This window comes from Hylobates moloch, unplaced genomic scaffold, assembly GCF_009828535.3.
Source record: "Hylobates moloch isolate HMO894 unplaced genomic scaffold, HMol_V3 SCAFFOLD_11, whole genome shotgun sequence".
NCBI classification, from domain to species: Eukaryota; Metazoa; Chordata; class Mammalia; order Primates; family Hylobatidae; genus Hylobates; species Hylobates moloch.
In genome coordinates, this window is record NW_026652286.1 from 89,714,725 (window position 1) to 89,729,410 (window position 14,686).

Sequence of the window (14,686 nt, forward strand, 5' to 3'; positions counted from 1 at the left end):
TCCCTAGCCAAAGTCAAAAATGGTGTCCTGGTTGCAAATTGATAGTATTTACTTTATTTGACCTCTTTGTAGCATCTGAATTCTTGACTATTTCCTTCTAAAGCAATTAGTTTTGACTTCCATAAATGTTCAACTTCTGATTCTTCTATTGTTTGGACTGTTCCTTCTTAGTATCTTCTGCTGGGCCTCCTTTCTCTGACTGCTATGAACATGTTGACATGTTGTAGGATATTCTCTGACTTTCCCCTTCACTCACTCTTCTCATTCTTCTCTATACTGCCCTTGAATGATCTCATACACTCCCTTAATGTCTGGGCTTTGGGTCATCAGTATCAGTTAACCTGGAAACAGAGATCAACCATGTGAGCAATCAATCAATCAGGCATATGTAAAGCCACCTATATGTTAGTGACTAACAATGTTTTATGTTCAGCCAAGCTTATCCTAAACTCCAAAACTATATCCTGAATATTTCCTATATATCAGTAGCTGAATATCCCACATAAAATGCTATATGCCATTCTCATTCCCCATCCATACATCCCACTAAATTTTTCATTTCTCATTCTTAAACCTTCTATTCCTCCTTTAATTTCCCATCTCTGATAGCAGCACCGTGATCAATCCAATAACCCAAGAGAGAAAATGGAGAGTTATCCTAGACAATGAAAAGGGAAACTACAGCCCATGGGCCAAATGCAGTCTACTGTCTGATTATTTGAAAGATCTTTATTTAAATACAATTCATATGCCCTAAGTTTGCCATTTTAAAGTACAACATTTTGTAGGTTTTAGTATATTTCACAGAGTGCTGCCTCTTTTTGTAAATAAGCTTTCGCTGGAACATAGCCACTTTTTTTTTTTTTTTTTTGAGATAGGATCTTGCTCCATATCCCAGGCTGGAGTGCAGTGGCGCAATCTCTGCTCACTGCAACCTCTGCCCCCTGGATTCAAGCGATTCTCCTGTCTCGGCCTCCCAAATAGCTGGTATTACAGGCGCCCACCACCATGCCCGGCTAATTTTTGTATTTTTAGTATAGACAGGGCTTCACCATGTTGGCCAGGCTGTCTCAAACTCCTGACCTCAGGTGATGCGCCCGCCTCGGCCTCCCAAAGTGCTAGGATTACAGGTGTGAGCCACCATGCCTGGCCTCACAACATTTGTTTATATATTGTGTACGGCTGCTTTTGCAAAATTTTTGTTTTTTTGTTTTGTTTTGTTTTGTTTTTTGCAATCAAAGTTGAGTAGCTTTGCACAGAGATCTAGAATATTTACTCTCTGGGCCTTTACAAAAAAAATGTTTGCCAAACTCTGGACTAGGACGCCTAAGCTCTTTCAGCTACTACATTCAGTCTATTACTAAATCTTGTAATATTAGACTTCTTTATTCTATTTATTTATTATTGTAGAGATGGGGGTCTCGCTATGTTGCCCAGGCTAGTCTCAAACTCCTGGCCTCAAATGATCCTCCCAGCTTAGCCTCCCAAAGTGCCTGGATCACAGGCGTGAACCACAGTGCTCAGCCAACACTCCTTAAATAATAATAGCTAGTAATGAGAGTTTACTATGTGCCAGACAATATTCCAGGCATTTTTATATTTTTTAAATTGTTTCAACTGAGATATAATTCACATCACATAAAAGTCACCATTTTACTTTATTTTTTCCCTCTCATCCATTTCTGAACAAGAAACTTACCATTTTAAAGCAGACACTTCAGTGATTTCAATACATTAACTATGTTGTGCAGCCATCACTACTAATTCTACAATACTTCATCACTCCAAAAAGAAACCCCGTACCAATTAGCATTTAGTCCTAGTTCTGCCCACCCTATCCCCTGGCTAGCATGCATCTGCTTTCTGTCTCTATAGATTAGCCTTTTAAGGACATTTAATAAAAATGGAATCACACGGGCCGGGCATGGTGGCTCACTCCTGTAATCCCAACACTTTGGGAGGCCAAGGCAGCCAGATCATGAGGTCAAGATATCGAGACCATCCTGGCCAACATGGCGAAACCCTGTCTCTACTAAAAATACAAAAATTAGCTGGGCATGGTGGTGGGCACCTGTAGTCCCAGCTACTCGGGAAGCTGAAGCAGGAGAATCACTTGAACTCAGGAGGTGGAGGTTGCAGTGAGTCGAGATCACGCCACTGCACTCCAGCCTGGCAACAGAGTGAGACTCGCTCTCAAAAAACAAACAAACAAACAAAAAAGGAATCATGCAATAATGGCCTTTCGTTGACCTGGGCACAGGTCTGGCTTCTTTCACTTAGCATAATGTTTCCTAGGTTCATCTGTGGTGTAGCATGTAACAGTACTTCATTCCTTTTTATCGCTGAATAATAATTCATTGTATGGATATGCTACGTTTCCTTTAGCCATTCATCAGCTCATAAATATTTGGCTTGTATCAAGTTTTTAGCTATTATAAGGAACGCTGCTATGAACATGATTTACATGTTGTTGCATGCACTAAGCATTCCACACACGTTCACATAATCTTCACAACAACCCTCTGAGATAGGTGGTATTATTGTTATTATTCTTATTAGCATCATCATCATCTTCATTTTAAAGATGAGGACACTAAGACAGAGAAGCTAAATAGCTTATCTAAGGTTAAAAAGGTAGTAAGTGATGGAGTTAAGCTTTGACTCAAAATGATTTGATTCTACCCATATTCTTAACCACTAATAATGTTGCTGTGTTTAACCAAATCTAGAATCCATTTTCTCTGTCCCCATTGTCACAGCTTGTAAGATTCTCTCCAGGCTTGCCTGTTTTCTTGCAATAGCCTCCTCGCTGTTCTCCCAGACTCTAGGCTAGCCTCCCGCTAATCCATCCTCACACTGCCACCAAAGTGCCTTTTCTAAAACATATCAGACTGTGTCCTGGCTCTTGCTGAAAGCCTTTCTATGACTCACTATAATCTAAACAGTGGATCAAACTTTTAGTGGCCACAGGTTCACTCATGGTCACTCTGTGACCACAACAGAGGGTAAGGGCTGCTACAACTCTTTCAGCAACCCTGAAACTGAGTATGGAATCACACAGCGAACTATCTAAAACTGCTGGTTTCTTAATCTGCCAACAACACTACGATCAAGTTTCCAGCTGATTCCCCTTACATCTGGGGCAGAAACTTCCAGGGGCCATGATTCATCACTTCAAGCAACCTTGAAAAACAGGATCGATCCAACCGTGTTAAATACAACTAAAACAACCCATAAAATAAGCCATAAGTGCAGTCCCAACAAATACAAGCTATCCAATAATTGCTAGACTCTTCATGCTGCCCTCCAACTTCTCCCCTCCATGTTGAACATCCCTTATCCTAAATGCTTAGGACCAGAAGTATTTTGGATTTCAGATTTTTTCAGATTTTAGAATATGTGCATTATGCTTACTGGCTGAGCATCCCAAATCCAAAAATCCAAAATCCTTAATGTTCCAATGAGCATTTCCTTTAAACATGTCAGCACTCAAAAACCTTTAGATTTTTTAGCACTTTAGATTTCAATTTTTTGATTTGGGGTGTTCTACCTCCTTCTTCAATTTCCTTTGGCAGCTATTTCAAAACATTTCATCACACAAATAGTTTTCCAGAGTCTCCAAAAATAGTGCCGTCATGCACTGCCTACCTAATGACATTCTGGTCAATGCCAGACTGCATACATGACGATGGTATTCCTATACGATTATAATAAAGCTGAAAAGTTCCTATTGTCTAGTGATGTCATAGCTGTCGTCACATCATGGCACAGTTGCTTTTTAAAAAATATATAAATTTAGTGTAGCCTAAGTTTATGGTGTTTATAAAGTCTACAGTAGTGAATAGTAATGTCCTAGGCCTTCACATCCACTCGGCACTGACTCACCCAGAGGAACTTCCAGTCCCACAAGTTTCATTCATGGCAAGTGCCCAATACAGGTATACTGTTCTTGATCCTTTATAACATATTTTTAATGTGCCTTTTCTATGTTTAGATACATAAATACCACTGTGCTACAACTGCCTATAGCGCTCAGTACAATAATATGCTGTACAAGTTTGTAGTCTAGGAGCAACAGGATATACCACGTAGCTTAGGTGTTTAGTTGGCTATACTATCTAGGTTTGTATAAGTATACTCTAGGATGTTGGTACTATGATGAAATTGCCTAATGATGCATTTCTCAGAATGCATCTGTCATTAAGCAACACATAACTGCACTAGGTGGTCAAACTCTAAACTTCAATCTCCCAAACTTCAATCTCACACAAATACTTCTACGAATTTATCAGCCTGCAACTCTATCCTCACCTTCTTCCTGTCTGACCCAAGACTAATCCTCCCACCAATTCACTAAAATGTAGTCCCTTGGCTGGGCACAGCAGCTCATGCCTATAATCCCAGCACTTTGGGAGGCCGAGGTGGGCGATCACTTCAGCTCAGGAGTTTGAGACCAGCCTGGGCAACATGGCGAAACCTCGTTTCTACCAAAAATACAAAAATTAGCTAGGCATGGTGGCGTGCACCTGTAATCTCAGCTACTTGGGAGGCTGAGGCACAAGAATCACTTCAACTTGGGAGTCGGAGGTGGCAGTGAGCCAAGATTGCACAACTGCATTCCAGTATGGGCGACAAAGCGAGACCCTGTCTCAAAGAAAAAAAACAAAAAAGATAAAATAAACAAAATAAAATAAAATGTAGCCCCTTGTATCTCCTTCAGGTATGCACCACTCAATCTCACTCTCTTCTTTATATCTACATTTCCTCTGGTTCTGCTGGTTCTTTTCCCTCAACATAAATTCCAGGCTTAAGTCAAATATACAATAAAAAGACAGCACTCACTCAGCCAAGTCCTGCTCTAGCTACTACTTCTCTCTCAGGCCTTCTCATCATACCTGTTTCCCAAAAGCCTTTTTCTACCTTCAGCCTAGTAGTTGCTCTAGGGATTACAATATCCACCTTAATTGATGATGATCTACTTCAGATAAATACTGATTAGATTCAGATAAAGTATAGCAACTTTACTCCAACATGACTCCATTTCCTCATGGCTCCTTTGTGCCATGATGGTACATCTGTATATGTTAAAAACCCAAATACAAAGCGGGGCGTGGTGGCTCATGCCTGTAATCCCAACACTTTGGGAGGCTGACACAAGCAGGTCACCTGAGGTCAGGAGTTCGAGACCAGTCTGGTCAACATGGTAAAACCCCATCTCTACTAAAAATACAAAAAATTAGCTGGGCGTGGTGGCAGGCACCTATAATCCCAGCTAGTCGGGAGGCTGAGGCAGGAGAATCACTTGAACCCGGGAGGTGGAGGTTGCAGCGAGCCGAGATTGCGCCATTACACTCCAGCCTGGGTAATAAGTGCAAAATTCCATCTCAAAAAAAGAAATCCAAATATAAAGTCTTGTGATTACCTCTTTAATCAATTTTATATCATTTAAAGAAATTAAGACAAGAAAATAAAAATATATGTATTTACATAGTCTTTTACTTTTCCCTACATATTCGCCATTTCCGTTTTCTTCACTTACCCCTGTGGATAGCAATTACCATTTGTTATCATTTGCTTTCAGCCTGAGCACCTCTTTCATATGTCCTGCATAGATCTGATAACAATAAATTATCTCAGTATTTGGTTATTTGTGAACATATTTATTTTGTCTTCATCCATAAAGAATTTTTTATTTCACAGGATTTTCTTGTTTTTATTTCAGTACTTTAAATGTATCAATCCACTGGCTGTCTTCCAGTCTTTTTTTTTCCCCTCTGATGAGAAGTCAGCTGAAAATCATATTGTTGTTACCCTGTATGTGATGAAGTATGTTTTCTCCCGCTGTTTTCAAGGTTCTTTGTCTCTGGCTTTTGGCACTTCGACAAAGATTTGTGTTTTAGATCTAGATGTGGATCTCTTTGTGTTTGTCCTATGTGAGATATATGGAGCTTCTTGAAACTGAAGATTAATGTTTTACCATATATGATGGAAGTTCTTGGTCATTGCAATTTCAGGTATTTGTTCTTTCCCTTTCTCTATCTCCTCTTCTTCTGGGCTTTCTATTACAAATATATTGGTATGTTTGATCTTGTCCCACAGATCTCCAAGGCTCTTAATTATTTTTCTTCAATGGTTTTCTCTCTGTTCTTCAGATTGAATTACTTTTCCTTTTTTTTCTTTTTTTTGAGACAGGGTCTCATTCTGTTGCCCAGGCTGGAGAATAGTCACACGATCATAGCTCACAGTAGCACCAAAGTCCTGGGCTCAAGCGATCCTCCTGTCTCAGCTTCCCAAGTAGCTGGGACTACAGGCATGCACCACCATATCAGGCTATTTTTTTTTTTTTTTTTTGGTAGAGACAGGGTCTTGCTATGTTGCCAGGGCTGCTCTCAAACTCCTAGGCTCAACTGATCCTCCTGCCCTCAACCTCCCAAACTGCTAGGGTTATAGGCATGAGCCAGAGTGAATTTTTAAAAAAATATTTCTTCAACTTTATTGGTTGTATCTTCTGCCATTTCAAATCTTCTGTTGAACTCATCTAGTGCATTTCTCATTTACTTTTCAACTCTAGATTTTCTATTTTGTTCTTTTTTTTATAGTTCCTATTATACCTTATCTATTTGTTAAATCATTGTCACCATATTTTCCTTTAGTTATTTAGACACGATCTCCTTTAACTGTTCAACATATTTATAACTACTATGACGTTTTCACTAAATTTAACATCTTGGCCACTCAGAGACAGTTTCTATTGACTGCTTTTCATTCTGACTATGGATTACAGGTCCCTGGGTATTTTTCTTTAACATACCATAATTTTTTTAGAAAATTGGTATAATACATCACATACTATACCAATTCTGGACTACGATTTACCCCCTGCAGATTATTATTGTCATTAATGGTTTTTTTTCTGTTTTTTAGTAACCTTCCAGCAAATAATTTTAGAATCTAACTTACCACGGTGTGCCACTGTTGATTTCTCTGCTAAACTGTTGTTTAAATTCTTCTTTTTATTTTTTAGCCTGGCTTCCTTGAAGTCATCCCCATGTCTACATAGCTAAGTGGCCAAGCCAGCTGGCCACTCATCCTCTGCTGATCAATCTGTTTAATTCTCAAATGGTTTGCTGTGCAGTTTCCTAACAGGTCTTGGTATGCCCCATCACAATCCTTCCTCCAGAATGTATGGTAATAATTCAGGGTAAAGTTCAGGTCCTCATTCATTCATTCACTCACTCACTCATTCATTCATTCAATAAACATTTACTGATCTTTTCCAGCAGCAAGTACTTCAGTCCAACAGTAAGAACTAGAGAACAAAAATAGACATGGGGATGCAACAGTGGGCAAAACAAACACAGTCCCTAAACTTGTGAATTTTGATGTCTAGTGGGACAGAGATACCATTAAATAAAGATAAAATTAAATGTAAAACCATAACTGATATAAATACTATTAAGAAAGGCTATAGTACAGTAAGAGGGTACAAAGGGGGCTTTGGCCAAGTCGAATAAGTCACATAAAGTCCTTCACTACTGACCCTTCCCTGTATTACCAGCCTCATTTTTCGCCATTTTCTCACATACACCTTGTATTTAACCATACTAAACCTCTTAAGGAATATGGAATATGCCATGCTATCTCTCATCTCCAAATACGTTGAACATGCTATAGCACGTCTGAAATACCTTGCTCTCCCTAGTTAATTCCTGCAAGTATTCCAAGATGCAGTTCTTGCATTACTGCTTTGAATCCTTCATACCACATGTGATGTTCATAGATCACTTGATCTCACTGAGGTTGGTCAGATCCTCCATCATATAAGTGCTTTTCCCCTTTATAAGTGATTAGGGTTTCATGGGGAGATAGCCTGAAATTGTGCCAATATCCTGTCCTTATATGTATCAGTTTAGTAGGGGTGCCATAACAAATTAGCACAAATTGGGTAGCTTAAAACACGTGGAATTTACTCACTCACAGTTCTGGAAGCAAAAAGTCCAAAAGCAGAACCGTGCTCTATTTAGAAACCCTAGAGGAGGCCAGGCACAGGGTGGCTCACGCCTGTAATCCCAGCACTTTGGGAGGCTGAGGTGGGTGGATCACCTGAGGTCAGGAGTTCCAGACCAGCCAGGACAACATGGTAAAACCCCGTCTCTACTAATAATACAAAAATTAGCTGGGCATGGTGGCACGTGCCTGTAATCCCAGCTACTCAGGAGGCTGAGGCAGGAGAATCACTTGAACTCGTAAGGCAGAGGTTGCAGTGAGCTGAGATCACACCATTGTACTCCAGCCTGGGCAACAAGAGAGAAACTCTGTGTTGAAAGAAGAATCTGTTCTTTGTCTCTTCCAGTTTCTTATGGCTGAATCACCCCAGTCTTTTTCAAGACTGTTTTGGCTATGTTGTGTCCCTTGCAATGCCATACAAATTTTAGAATCAGGTTGTCAATCTCTACAAGAAAGTTAGCTTAAATTCTGATGGGGATTGCGCTGAATCTGGAAATCAATATTGCCATCTTAACAATGTTAACTCTTACAATCCATGTACATGGAATGTTTTTCAAATCATTTAGATCTTCTTAAGTTTTTTTCAATGTTGTTTTTATACTTCTTAATACTCTCCAGAGTATAAGTTCTGCACTTTTGTTAAATTTATTCCTAAGAATTTTATTCTTATTGATGCTATTGTAAATTGAATTGTTTCCATCTTTTTTGGATAATATTATACATTGCAAGGGTATAGAAATACAATTGATTTCTGTATATTAATCTTGTACCCTGCAAATCTGCAGAACTCACTTATTAGTACTAACAGTTTCTTAATAGATTATTTAGGATTTTCTATATATAATATCATGTCATCTCTGAAAAGAGTTGGTTTTACTTCCTTGCTAATTCAGATGCCTTTAAAATCTTTTCCTTGCCTAATAGTTGTGGCTAGAACCGCCAGTACAATGCTTGGATACAAGGGGCAAGAAATTAAACCTTTTGTTTCTGATCCGAGTGGGAAAACATTCAATTTTTCACATTAAGTATTATGTTAGCTGTGGGTTTTTCACAGAGATCCTTTACGCGGTTGATGAAATTATCTTCTATTTCTAGGTTGATGGCCGTTTTTATCATGAAAGAGTGTTGGATGCAATTTACTTATGCACGGGAGATGGGCGGGCGGATAGTGCGTGCGTGTGGGTGTGTGTGTGTGTGTTGTGTGTATATATGCATGAAAGAATGTTGGATTTATTTATTTATTTATTTATTTATTTATTTTGAGACAAAGTCTCACTCTGTCACCCAGGCTGGAGTGCAACAGCGCGATCTCCGCTCACTGCAACCTCTGCCTCCCAGATTCAGGCGATTCTCGTGCCTCAGCCTCCAGAGTAGCTAGGATTACAGGTGTGCACCACCATACCTAGCTAATTTTTGTATTTTTAATAGAGACAGAGTTTTCCCACATTGGCCAGGCTGGTCTCAAACTCCTGCCCTCAGGTGATCCACCTGCCTTGGCCTCCCAAAGTACTGGGATTACAGGTGTGAGCCACTGCACTCGGCCAGAAATGTTGGATTTTGTCAATTTTTTGGCATCTATTGAGAGGTCATGTTTCTTTTGTATTCTATTAGTATCTATCCCAGGAATCTTTTTTTTTTTTTTTGGTTTTGTTTTGTTTTTTCAGATGGAGTTTTGCTCTTGCTGCCCAGGATGGAGTGCAGTGGCATGATCTCGGCTCACTGCAACCTCCACCTCCCAGGTTCAAGCAATTCCCCTGCCTCAGCCTCCCAAGTAGATTACAGGCGTCCGCCACCATGTCCGGCTAATTTTTCATACTTTCAGTAGAGACGGGGTTTCACCATGTTGGTCAGGCTGGTCTTGAACTCCTGATCTCAGGTGAACCACCCGCCTCGGCCTCCCAAAGTGCTGGGATTACAGGTGTTAGCCACCACACCTGGCCAATCCCAAGAATCTTTATTGTTCCTGGGATATCCCACAGGGCCACAATATATAATTCTTTTTATATGTTGCTGGGTTCAGGTGGTAACTATTTTGCTGAGGATTTTTGCATCCATGCCATATTGTCTTTAATTTTCTTGTACTGTCGTCTGGTATTGGCATCAGAGTAATTCTGGCCACATAAAATGAATGGAAAGTGTTGCCTCTTCTGCTTTCTAGAAGACGTTGTAAAGAATTGCTATTAATTGTTCTTAAAATGTTTGGTAGAATTCTGCAGTGACTCCACCTGGGCCTGGGCTTTTCTTTGTGAGTAGTTTTTTTGATTACTACTTCAATCTCTTTACTTCGATATCAGTCTATTCAGATTGTCTATTTCTTCTTAAGTCAGTTGTTTCAACAGTTGGTATCTTTCTAGGAATTTGTCCATTTCATCTAAGTTATCTGACTTTTTTTTTTTTTTTTTTGAGACACGGTATCACTCTGTTGCCCAGGCTGGAGTGCAATGGCGCAATCATAGCTCACTGCAACCTCCACCTCCCAGGCTCAGGTGATCCTCCCACTTCGCCTCTCGAGTAGTTGGGACTACAGGTGTGCACCACCATGCATGGCTAATTTTTCTAATTTTTTTTGTAGAGACGGTGTTTTACCATGTTGCCCAGGCTGGTCTTGAACTCCTGAGGTCAAGCAATCCACCCACCTCGGCCCCCCAAAGTGCTAGGATTACAGGCATGAGCCACCAAGCCCAGCTGATTTGTTGATGCACAGTTGTTCATAATATTCCCTTATAATCATTTTTATTTTTTTAAGACAGGGTCTTGCTCTGTTGCCCAAGCTGAAATGCATTGGCACGAACATGGCTCACTGCAGCCTTGACATCCTGGGCTCAAGTGATCCTCCTGCCTCAGCCTCCTAAGTAGCTGGGACCACAGGCTCATGCTACCACATCCAGCTAATTTTTTATGTTTAGTAGAAATGAGGTCTTATGTTGTCCATGTTGGTACTGAACTCCTGGGCTAAAGCAATCCTCCTACCTCAGCTTACCAAAGTGTTGGGATTATAGGCGTGAGTGACCACGTCCAGCCCATTTTTATTTCTTAAGGAACTTTAGTAATGTTCCTTTCTTTCACTTCTGATTCAGTCATTTCAGTCTTCTCTTTTTTTCTTCTCTCTTGTCAATCTAGCTAAAGATCTGTCAACATTGTCGATTTTTTCAAAGAACCATCTTTTGGTTTCACTGATATCCTCTATTGTTTTTCTATTCTCTATTTCATAATTTCTGCTTTAATCTTTATTTCCTTCTTTCTGCTTGCTTCAAGACACTAGAAGAGGAAAAACAAACTGAAACTGAAGCAAGCAGAAAGAAGGAAATAACAAATATTATAGCAGAAATTATGAAATAGAGAATAGAAAAACAACCAACTATAATGGAATGAAATTGGAAATCAATAGTAGGAAACATTTGGGAAATTCACAAATATGTGAAAATTAAACAACACACTTCTAAATAAATAATGAAATAAATAAGATATCAAAAGTGAATTCAAAACACCAAAAGCAATGGCAACAAAAGCCAAAATCGACAAATGGGATCTCATTAAACTAAAGAGCTTCTGCACAGCAAAAGAAACTACCATCAGAGTGAACAGGCAACCTACAGAATGGGAGAAAATTTTTGCAACCTACTCATCTGACAAAGGGCTAATATCCAGAATCTACAATGAACTCAAACAAATTTACAAGAAAAAAACAAACAACCCCATCAAAAAGTGGGCAAAGGATATGAACAGACACTTCTCCAAAGAAGACATTTATGCAGCCAAAAAACACATGAAAAAATGCTCATCATCACTGGCCATCAGAGAAATGCAAATCAAAACCACAGTGAGATACCATCTCACACCAGTTAGAATGGCCATCATTAAAAAATCAGGAAACAACAGGTGCTGGAGAGGATGTGGAGAAATAGGAACACTTTTACACTGTTGGTGGGACTGTAAACTAGTTCAACCATTGTGGAAGTCAGTGTGGCGATTCCTCAGGGATCTAGAACTAGAAATACCATTTGACCCAGCCATCCCATTACTGGGTATATACCCAAAGGACTATAAATCATGCTGCTATAAAGACACATGCACACGTATGTTTATTGCGGCACTATTCACAATAGCAAAGAGTTGGAACCAATCCAAATGTCCAACAACGATAGACTGCATTAAGAAAATGTGGCACATATACACCATGGAATACTATGCAGCCATAAAAAACGATGAGTTCATGTCCTTTGTAGGGACACGGATGAAACTGGAAAACATCATTCTCAGTAAACTATCGCAAGGACAAAAAACCAAACACCACATGTTCTCACTCATAGGTGGGAATTGAACAATGAGAACTCAAGGACACAGAAAGGGGAACATCACACTCCGGGGACTGTTGTGGGGTTGGGGGAGGGGGGAGGGACAGCATTAGGAGATATACCTAATGCTAAATGACGAGTTAATGGGTGCAGGAAATCAACATGGCACATGGATACATATGTAACAAACCTGCACATTGTGCACATGTACCCTAAAACCTAAAGTATAATAATAAAAAAAAAAGAAAAAAAAAGTGAATTCAGAAAATACTTTCAAATGAATGGAAATGAAAATACGGCATACTAAAACTCATGATATGCAGCCAAAGCTTGCTCAGAGGGAAATTTATAGCTATAAAATGCCCACAGTTAGAAAGATCTCATATCAATAACCTAAGGAGCTATGACTACAGGTGCATGCCACCATGCCCAGCTAAAGGCTAGATTCTTCTAGTGAAGTTTATTTCTCCATATTTACAGTGTTCAGCCTCTAATGTGATTCCTCTGGAACAAACAGCTTCGGTATGCCTACAGTTAGTTACCTTGGGATCACAGTGTTTTTGCTAGGACTTTCTTCCTCTCATTTACTGACCATACCCAGCCATTCAACTCCACTAATTGCTGGCTGATTGCCCTTTTGTTTTGAATAATGCCCTGGGGCACAAATTGATCTACAAACAATACAATCAAATTCTGGTTCCTTTGAAGAAATAATTTTTGCCATCAGTGTTTTGTTTTATTTGTGTTTTTATTTAAGACAGGGTCTCCCTATGTTGCCTATGCTGACCTCCGACTCCTAGGCTCAAGCCATCCTCCTGCCTGAATAGCTAGAATTACAGGTGTGCACCCAGCCAGTGATTTATTTTTATTCTAACCCCAGAAAAGCTCTTTCTAAATTAATTCATTGGTTCTCTCCTGCGAACTAGCAAACCTACCATTTGGCCTGTTTCATGAATCTCTTCTCAAATGCCCTTTACCACAACCTACATTGTTCTTTTTCTTTTTTCTTTTCCCTCTACTGTTCTTGAGAGTACAATCAGGTTTGAACTTCTTCACTTCCTGTTGCAAATGAAGTCAGTTCCTTTGGGAAAAAATTATAGGAGCTGTTTTACGGTTTGTTTTTCTCCACAGGTAAAAATCTCAGAGTTAGGGCTCTGGAGCTGGGGTTGGGGACAATAGCAAACTTCTCTGAGTGACACTCCCACTCTAGGAACTGAGAGTTTGGTGAATGGAGAGCAGGGGAGGACAGCAGCCTGGGGTCCTCTCAGCTTGCCTCTCCTAGCAGCAAAAGACAGTGAAACCACTGTCTTAAGACCCAAGGCAAGAGTGATCTGGGTCCTAGTATTCTCGGCATACCTGATCAAGTTCCACAAGTGGGGGCTGAGTAGAAGAAGGGGCCCCCATCTCTTAACTGCACTTCTCCAGGACTCAGCAATAGGCAGCTCGGGGCAGAATGAGAATTGCTGATGTCCAGATCCTCCTGGGAAGAAAGCTGCTATTCAGATGCTGGAGAGAATTGAGGAGAAGTGACAAATAAAAATTACAGATCATTGTTTTCGAATAAACTTCTGCACTAGGCACCAACAGACCAAACTAAACATCAAAATGGAGTCACTCATGCTAAAGTTCCAAAGCGAAAACTAGGTTGTTATCTGACCTGAGAAATCAGGAGAAAGAGATAACAGCTAATTTCCCAAACAGCCCAGTCTAAAATCTTTAACTGGCACAATGATGAAGTTCCCTCTGCTTTAATCCTTACTAAAAAAGGTAGCCCCAAGTAACCTGGTGTTAACTAATTAGTTAATTTTCTATTGTTCTGTTTAAAAGTAACCAATACACTGTTCCGACTTCTTAAGCCCATCTGTCTATAAGCCAAACTCTTCTGCTCAACTTACTGGAACACTTATTCTATGAAATGAAATGTTGCCCGATTCTATAATCGCAAATAAGGCCAACTGGGATCATCAAACTAAACTTGTAATTTTGTCGTTTGACAGGAGGAGGCCCTGTGTTCTTGGCTGCAGTAGCCTGGACAGGAATTTCCACCTTGCTGACCAGACTTTGTTTCTTAATGAATTTGCATAGATGTTCTTGAATAATCTTCCTTCATTTTCTGTTTACTCTTAGGACGATTTCCAGAGACTTTAAATGACTGGGTTTTGTTTTCTTTAGTACTTTTCACTTGTTTCCGCAAGCAAGGCAGGTCAGCAGAGCTCCTCACACCTTGATGGCAGAAGTTGATCTCCCACTCACTCTCTCACATGAAGGTGTAAGGAAGCACTGTGCTAGAGCTCTATATATGCGATCTCATTTAATCTTCACAACTATAATACAAATATTCTAGATCTTACCTGGAACAGACCTGGAACCTGTGTACCAGAATC

General features: G+C 39.9%; 1 protein-coding gene and 1 long non-coding RNA gene across 12 annotated transcripts in view; both read right to left on the reverse strand.

Moving 5' to 3' along the window:
• The window catches only part of SIK3 (SIK family kinase 3), a 269,595-nt gene that overhangs the window by 110,336 nt on the left and 144,573 nt on the right, over positions 1-14,686 (reverse strand). The gene's annotated exons all lie outside the window — the stretch shown is intronic.
• On the reverse strand, positions 32-13,645 carry LOC131384610 (uncharacterized). The gene is made up of 2 exons (XR_009215626.1): positions 13,238-13,645; positions 32-341 (listed from the first exon to the last, which is right to left on the reverse strand). It is a non-coding gene; the product is annotated as an uncharacterized LOC131384610 (long non-coding RNA).